The 14,600-nt window shown below is 41.7% G+C and overlaps 1 protein-coding gene across 7 annotated transcripts in view; it reads right to left on the bottom strand.

The window, feature by feature from the left end:
- Positions 1 to 13,428, bottom strand: part of NUMB (NUMB endocytic adaptor protein) — a 105,466-nt gene extending 92,038 nt beyond the window's left edge. For 6 of the 7 annotated variants that reach the window (XM_067296513.1, XM_067296518.1, XM_067296515.1 and 3 more), the window contains exon 1: positions 13,361 to 13,428. The gene's annotated coding sequence lies outside the window, so the exon portion shown is untranslated. Of the gene's footprint in view, positions 1 to 12,844; positions 12,929 to 13,360 lie in introns of those variants that run through there. The other variant, XM_067296514.1, reaches the window with a different exon arrangement.
- Between the last annotated feature and the right edge of the window lie 1,172 nt (positions 13,429 to 14,600).

Here is a 14,600-nt window from a genome sequence, read left to right as displayed (position 1 = left end):
TCTCTCTAGTCCAGTAAATCTTGTATTACTTTTTGCAATGAGGAATATCTTCAAAATGATAATGTAAAACACCTCCACTTCATAAAAAGTTGAAACACTATTTTTTCAAGGGGAACTCCTTTTTGGTTTACTGCTTTTTATGCAGCTCCAACACCAAGAGGCACACAACCCATTTGCTCTCTGCTGTCATCCCAAAATCAGCAGTATGCCACTTCCACATAGAAATAAGGGCTGTTTTAACTACTAGTTGCAAGTGGTCACCTTCATTCCATTAGATGACCTGAACTGATGCAAACTACTGTCACTTAATATTTAAGATGAGGCTCCACGAGATGGCTGTGCCAATCTAACTGCTCATCGCTCCCCCAGCTCCATTTCTCCCTTACACCAGCATTTGTCAGACCACTCATACACAATTTAGCTCATCACACCAGCAGGAAATACTCATTTTTTGCTGGTTTAATTTTCTGATGTTTTAATGAACTGTTATCGTTTACCAAGGAGTCAAACACAAAAGCAGCTGCAGTGGCACATGGTCAATAATGAGACCACTTCTTTCACCGACAGCAAGCAGTCTGACTGAGAGTTCATGAGATAACCAGGGCCACCCTTAGACATCCTTCATAGTATCACAGCTGGGATGAAAAAAATACTTGTTAGTAGACAGGATTTGCTTGGAAAATGCAAGTTTGAGCCTACAGCTCACATCCCATGATACTTCTCTGAATGCCATATTATTGCCTAGAGGCATGTCTACCATCTCCTATAGCTGTATTTCAGAAGGAATGACCCATCAACCACAGAAGTGTTTTAAACTTCAAAAGAGGCTTACAACCATAATCCCAGGGGTTACAAGCATCCTGCAGATTGGAGTGTAGCACCTAAGCCATAAAAAGTGAAAGGACTTGAGTCTCATCTGTGTTTTACTTGCTACACTGAGCAATAAAATCCCCTTTTCAATGGCATTCTGGCATTCCTAACTTTCTCCCATACATCAAACAGGAAAACCAAAACATGATTCAAAACCCTGAGTCTGTTGTCTTGAAAACCTAAAAGTCAATGTTGCAAAATTTAAATCTCCTGGATTTTACCCTGAGTAACCTATTAGCAAATAGGAAGTCTGTAGCACCAAATTAAAATGAATCCAGACCCCCCCAAGTTCATCTTTCACTAAAAGAACTTTTATCCTCCCCCTCAAACTTGGGGGGGGGGGGGGGGAGGAGAGAAGCCATCAACAGCTTTCTCTTCAACAAACCTGTTTCATACTCTAGTGCCATTTCAGTTTGTCAAATCAGCAAAGAATTTGCAATTTTCCTCTACATCCTTTACTTTGTGTACCACAAGATTTTTGTTTTGAATCCAACTTATATTTATTTATTTCACTGAATAGAGAATTATACAATCTGCTATTGTCCTGCTTCCTCCACTTTGTTAACCTGAACTTCTGATGTTAACATGTTCCATTAGTCACGGGGGGGAGCAAAAGCTCTCCTATCTATTTAAACAAGACCACTACATAGTAGTATAGATTTACTACAAAATAAAAGAGAATTTCAAGCACATGTTAACAGAAATAATTCTTATCACCCTTCAGATAATCAATAGTAAATGATATTTTTACTCTCAGAAAGGTGAGTCATACAAAAAAAACCTTAAATGAATGTGAAGAACTTTCCTAATTTTGCTCTGGACAAGACTGAGAGTAAAGAAATATTTTACACTTTAAACAATAACCACTGAACACGTTTACCAAGTGTCTGAACTTAAACAATCCCAAATCCATTAAGGAATTATAACTGTACAAGAGTACTGTCACTAATGTATATTATTTTGGTTAAGTCCATTACAAATGTCATTGGGAATACAAACTTTTGGGGTGGGCCGGGGGGGACATGAATTCCTATCTTAAGGAGGAAAAAATAATAATAATTACAAATTGCACTAAAGAGAATTATAATTAAACCCCAGACATTCCTGTAACCCAGTCCCAAATTGAAGACAACAGATAATGAAGTCTCCAAAGCAAACAGAGAATTACACTGATATCTGGTTTAATACAGTAAAAGAGTTTGTTTTAGCACCTAAGCATAAATGATATATCAATACATTCCATACCAGAATTGCTAGAAGAACACTTTAAAAAAAAAAAAAAGACTTTGAACAAAGTACTTGCTACTGACACATGACATTATGACAATGTGACAGGCCAGGTTCTAGAAATCCCTTGGGGAGGTATCACCAGCTACCATGTTGAAGTAAATATCTGGAACACACACATCTGAAGGAGAAAACTAGACTGAAAAATTATGTATGAATTGCATGTAAACACATTCCATTAAGCCTCCAATACTTTTTGTTTGTTTTTAAAGGCACAAAAAAACAACATGGCGCTTCTGAGAAAAGACTAAAAACAAAAGAAGATTCTTATCTTTGCCACTAATTATTGTCACAACTGACTATTGTCTTTAATCATTTTGATCTGCCTAAAAGAAGCAGAGAGCTAAGAACTATCAAGATTCACCACACTGTTCTGCTTACGCCTTCAGCGCTATGAAGTCCTGAGTTGGAGGGCTAGTCACAGTTCCATGAAAACAGCTCTCTGGAGAAGCAGTTCCCAGCATGTTTCACACAGACATCTGTTCCCACTTTCTGGAAACAGAATGTCTCAAGAATTACACCTGCAGCTTACATGCCTTATAAGCACCCCGGGACACAATAAACCAAGGACAGTGCAGTGTAAAAAACAATGATCCTGCCACAAATTGTGATTGAGATCCACAAATGCAATGAAATATATCTGAAAACAAGTCCTGGAAGATGGAACTAATTCCAACCTGGACCTCAAAATACTATGGCTATAGCCATTTTAAGTCCAAGATAGAACAGTGATCCTCAGGATTTGGGAGCGATATGAAGTAAGACTGGCAGATGCCAGGCCCTTTCTACTGAAAAACTGGGACAGCAGTTCACAGCAGATTGATCTAATACCTTTTTTGCATAGAACTAGACCAGATATAATGCCAGCTCAGAGAGAGTAGTAAAGGAATCATTAGTTATTTCATGAGGCTAAACAGCAGCACAGTCGCAACAAATCAGTTATTATACATGTAATAGGTCTTATCGCAGAAAGATACGCATTAAAAAGTTGAAAGACTTTCTCTGAAAGCAGAAAGAAAGCTTATGCAGAATTTACCCAGAGCAAACACTGCAGTAAACCGAACAATAAGCAATCCTTTTTGTAACCATCACATTAAGGAGATTGGAATAAGCATGTTTGCACATTTTAGACATAACTGGAGCCAGAGGCAACCACGCATGTGTGAGGTGGAACAAGAATTTCAACCCCATAGCTTGGCTCCATAAAAGAAATGAAATAGAAGTTTTATATTCTTTGTAGAAGATCTTAAGGAAGATTTTAGGACTAGATTTTCTCCCTATTGTAACAAAACACTATACCCACCCTGTAGATCTAAACACTGTCATTAGCAAGACAAACTCTAGCTTCACAATCATACCCTTTATCATCTTAGCATTTGCCTACATTTTGTCCACACCAGCTGGTCCCATTTCCCACTTGATCTAATGCTGTAAAGAGCAAAACATCCATTCAACTACCACTATTTACTCTCGAACAGAGGGCTGCACAGCCTTTGTTTGCAGCAACCCCTACTTCTAATGCTATTATGAGAGGGGATAAAACTAAGCCTGGCTGCTGGACTGTGAGACACTATAGCTGGACAAGGGTTAAGGCAACGAACAGAACCCATTTGGTTCAGATAATATCCTGCCATCTCTAGGAGTAGGTAGCGAAATAATGTGATAGTAGTCAGGAGATCTACAGTCACAGATGGATTTGGGATAAGAAAGCCATTGCCAACCATAGGTTTCAGATTAGATGAGAACACATATGTCCTACGGCAAGATAACCACTAGCTGACTGCTCACAAGACCAGAGCCACAGGCTCCTGTCCATTAAAGAGGCTTAGAGTCCTTGTTACCTGTGCCACCAAGTTCCTGGTGGCCTCTCTCCTCCAGGCAGCTAAAAGAAGCTCCAGGGAAAGGGCTGCTGGCTGCAGAACCTCCACTTCTGGGGGCCCTTTTGGGTACCTCGCCTTGGTGGCCCCAAGCCAACTAGCTCGCAGTTTTAGTGAACAGTACACACCAGATCCAGGTCACCGCCTTCTAGCAATGGCACAGCCCAGCCATGCTTTCTCCCCCACCAGAGGTCCAGTGCTAGCACTTGTATAAGTGGAAACAGGGAACTGATCCTGTTGAAAACAAACCCAGAAAAAAAATTGTTTTTAATCAAGCTCAATTCCTTGATTCCACAAGCATGAGGCAGTGACCCCAGTGTGGGTCCTTACTAAACAGTCAGGGCTTCTTTACTGAAGGAGCAGAGTGAGGACTAATCACCCAGTAAAATCTGTCTGGAAAACAAACCAGGCCACAAAAACAAAGAGCCATTTGGGACTAGAATCAATCCAAGAAAGGAAACTGATACCCAAACAGTCCCAGGATGCTAAACTGCAATTCAGAAGTTCAAGAAGTTTAGCCATCAAGCAAGACTGGTCAAAATCCAGCATCTCAGACAATTTCAGGATACATCACATTTGCAAAAAAGTTTCCTACTTCTGAATAGCTAAAATACTTACTGCAATTCAGAAAAAAGTAAGAGAGTAATCATCAAACAAACAAACCAAATTCCTGCAGGTAAGAAACAAACCCCAGCAGGAGAAGGTAAGCTGTTTTGTGAAAAAATTTTTCCAACCAAGTGAACACACTCATTCACAGCAAAACATTACCATAGATTATTAAGAAATTAAGACAGAAAATTGAGGAATAAGGAAATTAAGACAGACTTGGATCAGATTTCTGTTCTGCAGTTCATCAAAAAAAATATTTTGATCAAATTCTTTATCATCCTTAGTATTTCTAAATTAAGAATAACACTTCCACAGATCACAGACCCACACGATATTTGATGTTAGGTATATCTGTATTTCCACCTCAGCACTGTCTGCCTCAAACAGAATGAGAGAAGAACTAAGTCTACAGTATTAAAAAGAGCAATTTAGCAATTGTTAAATTAATATGTGCTGGAGCCAAATTCTTTTTTCACATGAATGAAAAATATTGTTTACACTGTAAGAGTCACAGAATTGGGTCCTTAGTTTAAAGTCAACAAATACCGTAAGCAGACGAACCACATTGTTGCTTTTTTAGCCCGCGTTGTGTTTCTAACTTATACATAGGCAAGTTACTTAAGACTATCTGGATCTGACTGCCCTGAGAACAAACTCTTACGTGCAAAAGTGCATAACACCCAAAGTAAAATTTAATTAGAGAATAACTGATTACAGCTAAAAATAAAAGTACAGGACTGTCTGAAAATATGAGGTAACTGACACGAAATTGTATTACATTCATATCGATAAGTAATAAAGATCATGCATGAGAGCAAAAAAAGTAATTTCTAATGAACAGATTTTGTATTTTTATGAATGAGAAAAAACTTTCACATGGTACCACGCATTATATACCATTTATAAAGGGGCATACCCTACCTCACTAGAAAGCAAAGAAATATTTACATATTTTGGCAGTTCAGATTTGTGCCAAATCAATCTTACCAGCTTTCCTTTAATGCTTTTGAACAATTACGAACTATTTTATTGAAGTGTTAGGGAAAAAATAATAGTGACCTTATCTGGCAGATACCATTCACATGCTTTCATTGGGTGCTCCTTATGAAAAATCAAAGCCACAAAGTTTTCAGACTGGCTAAGAGAAAAACAAAAAATCTATTGATGAACGACTGCTCTATTCCTGGGAGACTATACAGAAATGACTTAACTCAATTACTACTCTACTCATTAAACTGTTAGATGAGTCTCTAAGCCCAAAAACATAATCAGAAGCTAGTTGGTTAGAATTTGTCCCAACAAAATACCTAAAAAGAACATTAATTCTGCATAACCCTATTAGGGGACATTTGAAATAAAATGATAAACAAGCCAGATTTTACAGTAACATGACGCATTTAACCAAAATACATCCAAAGAATTCTACAGAGCATTTGGTAATTCTATTTGATTTTCCAATTACATACAGTAAATCCAAAACACAGCTTAGATGAAGAATATACAATCAAGTATGAAAAGGCTGTTATAAAAACAATTTTAGATAAACATTCTGATAAACATGCTGACAAAAAATACAGGCTGACTAAATTGCAATCCTTCAGTCTCTTGCTTAAGGCTGACTTTCTGCTACCAAGTTAAGAGAAATACACAGGGCTGACCAATTGTTCAGAGTCTAAAGACTTTTGCAGGCTACTTTCTTTACGTAGAAAATCTACATATGACACAGCAGAGATATGCTTTAAATGAACAAATTGTCCTAGAGAAATAAATTCATGCAACTTAAAAAAAAAAAAGTAATCCTAATGTGTAAATACATAATATACATAAAGAACTCATGACACTGTTTGTTCCAAAGTCACTCCAGTTTAAAAAGAACATACTTTCTTCATGTAAATATGGTAGTTCATCCAAAAAATACCAGAATGTATAGGTACAAGTGAAATTGAACATTTAATATTAAATTTTATTCAGAACATTCAAGGCCTGTTAATTGGAAGCAAGTCCAAAAAAGCCACTAAAAAGCTACGAAAAAAGTAATACAACAACACACATTCAGCATTGTACAGCTGTTTAAAGATGGGTGAGTATCAATGAACCAGTAAGAAAATGCATCTAAAAACTTAGTATAAAAATTAGGTAACTGTTTTGACAATCAAGCAACAGAATTGCCATGATCACCAAGAATATTTGTAAGACAATGTAAAGCAATTCATTCTCATACCTCTTAAGGATAGATTTGATTATCACCCAACCCTTCGAGTTGGAAAGCAAGCATGCTGTAATATCAATCACCAAGTCCACTACTAACCAAATGACTTGCAAAGACTTCCTGAATAAAGTCAGTTTAAAATATGTGCAACAAAAGCAGGCTAAGAGTATCATATCATGAGATACGGCAAGCTGATTTAACACCTCACGGCTGCTGAAAGAGGAGCTCCTCTTCTCCTCCCCCTACCACCCCAACTGCCCGATCCTGTCCCCTCCAGTGGTCATCGGAGCCTTCCAAACTGCTTTAATACACTAAAATGGCAGGAAACAAACCTGGGATAAGGGACCAGGGTAAGATCAGACTGCCTGAAGCTGAGGCTGAGGCAAGACTTCTCCCTTTGTAACGAACCATCAGGTTGGCTCAGCTGACCAATCATAAGAAGAAAACAGAAGCAGCCATTTTAATGTATCCTTGAAGATACCAATGCGTAAAAAAGTATGATGACAGTATGTAAAAGAGAAATAACCAGTAGAGCAAGGAAGAAAGCCACAAACACACACACATAAGCACCTTCAGAAGAATTGGTAAATACTTGCTAAAATATGAAAAGTAAAAAACTTTGCAACCACCAAATTCTACCAAAGCTGTACTATGCAAGACCTTAAAACAGGTACTCTAATTCTTATACATGACATTTACAGACTGGGTTATAGAATTTGACATACAGGTGATGCATTTGAACCTGATATGCAATGACTTGACATAAATGCAGACTCTGCATTGATTTGGAATTCAGTGTAGAACCTGTGCAGAAACCTGCGTCTAACACAAAACACTAGGTGTTGTCTGCTATCACCATAATCACAAGTAAATTCTCTCTCAAGCATTTCAGACCAAATTAAGCCTTGCAGGCTTTTTAGAAACAGAATTCATCACACCTCATTCTTGCAAATGAAAAAACTAGGCAGCAGAAAGATCATGTTAAGCAGGCTTCAGCAATAAAATAACCAGCCTCCAAAAAACAAAACAGAAAAACCCAACAAATAAAAAGTACCTTCATTATGAAGGTTTATAAGTAAAGGTATCCACACCAGGAGAAATATAATTTACAAAACTACAAACTTCATCAATATCACTGCTGAGACACTAGTAAGCCACAACCCACAGAACACCATATTTCAGAACAAAATAAGCTTTGCAGCCATACAGTTACAGGGACCCTTACAAAGCAATGCGTATCAACTGTGTTTTTATGAGAAGAAGCATCCACTGGTTATTTTCCACAGTTCACTGGTTTGAGGTAAGAAATAAATATTAGAGCAAGAAGTCAAACCAGCTATTAGGTTTCTAGGGAAGATGGTATTTGGCTATTTGCTTCACACAAACTGTTCTAGTGCTACAGACCTCCAGAAATAAAGAAAAAAAAACCTGAGAACAAAATTAGAAGATTACTCTTAAAAACATTAGAAGCAAGGAACATACTTTATTTGCCTCTTGTACTATGTGTACAAAGTAAAATAAAAAAAGCAGCCTTGAGTTTGCACTTTTACAGTTAGTTATTAACCAAAAATTAGAACTGACCGATACCAATTATGAAACAAGGTTCCATTTTGTGTTTTTCCTCTGTACTGGGAATGAATTCCTATGTCTCCACAGATTTTTACTTCAACAGTTGATGAATGAAGACTTTTGAAAGCAGACTATCCTCACTCAAAATCTTAAGTTAACATCAGAAAGATATCCAGTTAGCTTTCGGCTGACTAAAGATGCAAGAGTTTTACAACTACTAAACATTCACTTGCAAGGCAAACTGAGTAACTAGGACAGTTTGGCAGTTTTATACCTGGTTCTGCCCATCGGCAAACTGCACAGCCTTAGGAATGTCAAAGTATCTCCAGTATTGGCAGATTATGGAAGCCAGCTTTAACTTTCTAAAATTATGTTACTGCTAAGAAGAAAGACTAGACACAAGATGTTGAACTGTATCAATCAAGTTTAAGCAACATTACAAGTAGAAGGAAAGAGGAATCTTTAGGATGTTCCCCCGATCCTCCAAAATAATCTGTATAAAAGTAGTCACATTCAGATCAAGAATGGTTAGCATGTGCTAAAAGTGCTTCTGGCCAAGTGCACCAGTATATATATTTTTTCTTAATAAGATCAATAGTACTTGTCATTGCTAAATCTGTGCCCAGGGAAGAAGCCCAAGCCAGTGACCAAGTATCTACAAAAAAAAGCTCTGCTTAAACTCTCTGGGCATACATATTAAAATTAAAGAGTACTGTTTACAACCCAGCTCACCAAGAAGTTCCAGATTGTTGTTTTCTAGTACAGGAAAGCTAACCAGAAAAATTTCTGAGAAGTTTGGTCCAAGTTTTAATACACCGTATTTGAATCTAATATTCCACTTAGTAATCTAACTTTCGCTCTGGCTTCAACATCAAACCTATCAGCAAAATCCCAAGAATCCCACAGATTTAGTACTAAAGGAAGCTGAGGACTTGTCTCTAACTCCTAAACTCTGAAATGAATGTCTCCACATTTTCGAGTACCTTTAAATTTTGACAACCATATTCCTCTTCCAGACAATTTCTGATATGGAAACCATTTGTTCTGATACAGTTTTAGTCACAACACTGCACAAGAGACACATACATTGCTATCCTGAGCTATCAGATCTGATAACTATAGAACAGCAAGACTGTACAAAGAGCTACTCTGTAAGAACAGATGCTGAACAGTGTGATTCAAGTTTTCACCGATGCACCTCCTAAAACTCAGTTAAAGAATCCTGGATAAATGTGTAACTGCAGTCACACATGTCACGATACCATTTATACTTCTGGAATGAGGGCAGCTTATTAATGCTTGCAAGTTTATCAGTACAAGTCTCAACAAATGAAAATGAAAAAAAGACCACTGCCTCTTGCACAGTGGAAAAATCTTCCTGATCTTGCTTCAGTTATGAACATTTTCTTGTTTCTGCTTTAACTATATATTGTAAAGAATATCAGTTCAAAATGGATCCCAGAATTAAGATGAGAACAAACATCCTCTTCCAGACACAGCTGTGTCAGCCAGAGGTTACTGCCCTTAGCCCATCCATAGCTCCTCATCCTCCCCTCACCACTGCTAGCACCCAAACCAACATACCAGCTGAGAAAAAGGAAAGCACACTCTCTAACTGATTTTAGTTTATATCAGCCAGGCCAGTTTAAAACAATTTGCTAGAGGTCTTTGATAACCCAGGTCATTTCGAATGAAAGGTACAGTTCTAGAAGAGCTCAAGCAAATTTAAATCAGAGCTACCATGGCCCCATCTTTAACGTCCATTCCTGCTCCATATCTCATTCAATAGATGGTCAGCCAGTTCAGAAAGGTGATCCAGCCAAAACCTAACAAAGCAGAAAAAGCAATTCATTATCAGCCTGATTAACTCCCAGACTTGGCTTAACTTACAGCTACAAAGACTCCCATGCCAGCAGGGGAAGACACATGGTCAAGAAGAAGGAAGGACCACAGCAGCGTGCTTCTTGAGCCTTTCAAGTTTCTTGAAAGGCTTAAACTTAAAATAAAGCTTTTTCTGAAAAGAGTGGTCACAGATGTCTCCTTCTCCTGTGTAAGCAATAACATTTGCACAGCCACACAGTCAGCCAGTTCAAGCAGTAGATCCAACTGAAGCTCATTACTTTTCCGTAGTACTGTTCTCAGCAGGATTAGTGAAGAGGGGTTGAAATGGTCATTTTGGTGAAAGCACTGCCACAGAAAGCAAAATTGCTCTGGTGGTAATGCATTAACATGGCTGTAGAGCACAAATGTTAAAAATCTTAGTTTGATCAAGTTTAAGCTTGGTCTTCTCTAGAAAAAGAGACACAATATGCTCTAATGTCATTTATTAAAAATCAAGATCCCTGCACTAACAAAGTATCTATAGTTTTAATATGTCTGCTGATCAATGAAAACTCTAAAAGCAAGAGTAGTGCCACAATTCCACATTAGCCTAAACCAATCTTGCTTGCTAAGCTGGCAAAATAAATAAATATATAAATAACCAATCAATCCTTCCTCCCCCCCCCCCCCCCAAAAAAGAACAAGGTTAACACATTGTCAGATGAGTGCAACAAGTAGGATAGGACCCCAAAAGTCAGCAATTACATCAGCTTAGGCTGTCATGAGAATCTCTCATGTCAGAGATTCTGCAAAATATCTTTTCTAGAATGAATAAGATGTACTTTGCTGTAAAACTATGACAGTTTACTGTTTTTTCAATACTATGCAGCTCTGTCTAGTAGTGGAATAAAAACAGATATAGGCAGAATTCAAGCATTCTGGATGGTACTGTAATAAGCTGTTACAAATGTGAAAAGAACTGCAACAATATGCTTTCCTTATAGACCCTATTCCTGGGGGAGACAAGCACTTTGCAAGGATTTTTACTGTCATTTCAAAAAGTTTCTATCCAACCACTCTCATTATGGTAGGAAAGAAAAGTACTTAAGATTGTTTTGACACCAAGCAGCTACATCAAACTACAAAATGTAATGCTTAAAGTCTTGCAAGTTTTGAAAGCCCAATGTGGGTTTTGGTCTTTTTTTTTTTTTTTAATGCATAATGCCATCAGAGGGTTTCACAACACTAGAGTAAGAAGATAAGAGAACTTGTCTACTCTGTCTAGTTTACATGTAAACTTCAGTTTCCACACATTTAAAAGAAGTAATAATGCAGAAAAGTAATTCCCAAGCTGAAAAATACATTTTCTGCTAATAAGGATTTAAATGTTTGATTTGAATTGCATTTCATATGCAGACTTCAGGAAAAAAAAACATTCTTTGATGTGTGATGTTTTGAGTTCTATAAATCACAGTTTTCACTGAAGCTTAAAACCAACACCTTATTCAATTACAGATTAAACAGAGTTTACTGTAGGATAAGTTAGGCTATCAAAACCATTTAAGAATCACAGGCAAGGATGAACACGTCTCAAATTCATTATTTTGGACTTTGGTCACTTTTTTTTTTTTTTTAATTTCTTCCATAAGATTTTTTTCTGGGGGATAAAAAAGCAGCATTTCCACAGAGAACTGCCAAGAGATGAAGAAATGGAAAACATACACTGATGAGCAAAAAAAACAGTACAGATGAACACTGTTTCTCTATGGTAACTACTAACTTCTGCATAATCATATAGACCATTTTAGCAGTAACTGTAGATCAATAAGTCAAACAGAACTGATGAGTCAGAAATCCATTTAAATATTTACACTTTTTGCTACAAGCCATACCTAGAATAATATTGTAGCCAAACAGAATGACTATGCCTTCCACTTTACCCAATCTCCTCTTTCAAGAGCCTATCTGGAGAGGCAGGAAGACCAAAAAAAAAAAAAAACCCTTAAAAAAATTACAATCAGATATTGCTAACAGTTACAAGCATCTCCTACTCTGGACAGCTGAATTAAGAAATATTGACAGTAACCTTGAAAACACAATAATGCCCACATTAAACAGAAATCAACCCCAAAGCTCCCTTATCATTTCATAAAATATTAATGAGCAGGTTACATAAATCTAGTGGATTGAAGGAGTTTTAGGCTGGAGCTGCTGGAAAACATTAGCTCTCCTCTGAGAGATGCATCATTTCATTCTTTACGACTACTCATGTCCATAAGTGCAATAAAATGAGTTAAGCGCATTCCAAATAGAAGGTGCATTTAACCCCTCATTAACTACTGAAAATTAAGCTAAATTATATTTGCCTACGATTAGCGTTCACTTCAGCATACAGTAGCTCTCTGTGTAATACGTGGCTGCTCGTCAATCCCTGCTGCATTTTGCACGATAAACAGGACCGGTATCCTTTTGTGCGATCTAGCAGGCTGTTACACACACGCACGCACACACAAGAAAAAAAAAAAAAAAAAGAAAGAAAAAGAGGCAGTCGCGAGATCAAGCCCACCACGCTCAAGCAGGTGAGAAGTTAAGTTTCACGTACGAGGGTTCACGGGGCTCTCGGCGACTCCGGCCGCAAGCAGGGGCAGCCGGTGTCCGGCCCCGGCCGGCTGCCCCGACATCTCCCAAACTTCCGCGCACTCCGGGCTCGGCTCCCAGGAAGGAGGCGCTGCCCCGGGGCGGGCGGCGCCGCGGGAGGGACCCCCCCCAGGACTCACGGCCTAGGAGAGACCGCGGCCCCGGGCGGCCCCGGCGGAGGGCAATCAGGAAGCGGCCGCGCTCCCGGCGGGGCTGCTCCCCCGAGCCGCCGCCCCCCGCCGGCTCCACCTGCGCCCCGCCGGCAGCCCGGGGCGCGGAGCGGGGGGCGCGGAGCGGGGGCCGCCGCCGCCGCACGCGCTCTCCCCGCGCGCCGCCGCCCCCCGGGCCCGGGCCCGGCCCCGGCCCCGCCTCGGGCGCTCTCCCGCGCCGGGACCCCGCCGCCGCCGCCACGGGCCCGGCCCCCCCCGCCGCGGGGGCGAGGGATCTTCCCGCCCGGCGCCGCTGGCCCGGCCGCCCTCACCTGCTGCCCGCAGCCTCCTCCCTTCGGCGCCTCCTCAGCCGCCCGTCGCCACCGAGCAGCGCCGCCGCCGCCGCCGCTCCCCCCCCCGCCCCCCCCGGCAACGGCTCCCGCCCCCGCGGTTCGCCACGCCCACCCTCGCGGCCCATTGGCCGCCCGCCCCGCCGCCGAGCCCTCTGATTGTGACGAGGAGCTGCTCGTCAAGGCCCCGACCCCTCCTCTCTCCACCCACGGGTCCCGAGTGTTTTATTCACTCCGGGGCTTTGGCGCCCCCACTCTTTGCCTGCCGCTCGTGATTGGCTGAAGTGACCGCAGCTGAGCGCTAGGATAGGCTGGCAGAGGTGCCAGCTGTGGCGGTAGGCCCGCCCCCCTGCTCCGGGTTCGGCTGCGTCGGCGCTGATGGGGGGGAGGGGGGAGTTGGGTTGCGCGGCGGGCGGGCGCTGCCGGGGCCGGGCCGGGCCGGGCGGGGCCGGGCATCTGCCGCCGCCGCGGCTCTCGCCGCCAGGGCGAGCTCCCGGGCAGGGGGGGGGCCGTCAGGAGTACTCGAGTAGGGACCTGCTTTAGCGGTCCCTACTCAAAATCAGAAGGAGTTTTGCTGTCTTTCGCCAGGATTTCGCTCTGCGATCAGTGCTCTTTTCCTCTCAGCCATGAGACCGTTTCTGAGCGAAAAAGGGGCTGTTGAGCCAAAGAAACGCGTGAACAGAGGCCAGCCTCGGGGAATTTCAGCTCCCCAAGGCCTTGAGAGCACGCGGCACTACGTGGCCGTGCTCCCCTCGTGCGAGGACAGCCACCGTGCTGCCGCGGCCATGTGGGAGCGCGCCGGAGCGGGCGCTTGCCCAATGCATCACAGGAAACGTCCACGGGTTCATTGCTGTACGGGCTCTTCCACAGACCGGGAACACCGGTGCCGCTTCCCGGGAAAGCCCCTTGCGAGAGAGGCGCCTGCGCCAGCAGGAGGCTGAGGCTGCCTTCGGCCCGCGGCCGCCTCGCCTCTCCTTCCCGCGGCCTCGTGGCTGGCAATTTTTAAGGTCCAAAACCACCTTCTCTCGCTTAAGCCTGAGAAGCACAAACGAGCCTCCGTTTTTGAAGCACTGGCAGCGCCAGGTGCCGAATTCAGCGAGGAGCCGCGCTTCAAAGGGAGGTTACCCAGGAAAGGGAGGTTTCCCCGGGGATCCTCAGCACCCGACACCCATGTGACTGCGCTTCAGGGCCTTGGCCCAAGCGCAGGATCCGCAGTGCAACG

This window comes from Apteryx mantelli, chromosome 4, assembly GCF_036417845.1.
Source record: "Apteryx mantelli isolate bAptMan1 chromosome 4, bAptMan1.hap1, whole genome shotgun sequence".
Classification (NCBI taxonomy): Eukaryota; Metazoa; Chordata; class Aves; order Apterygiformes; family Apterygidae; genus Apteryx; species Apteryx mantelli.
The sequence above is the reverse complement of the archived record's forward strand: the minus strand, read 5'-3'. Positions and strand labels throughout refer to the sequence as shown.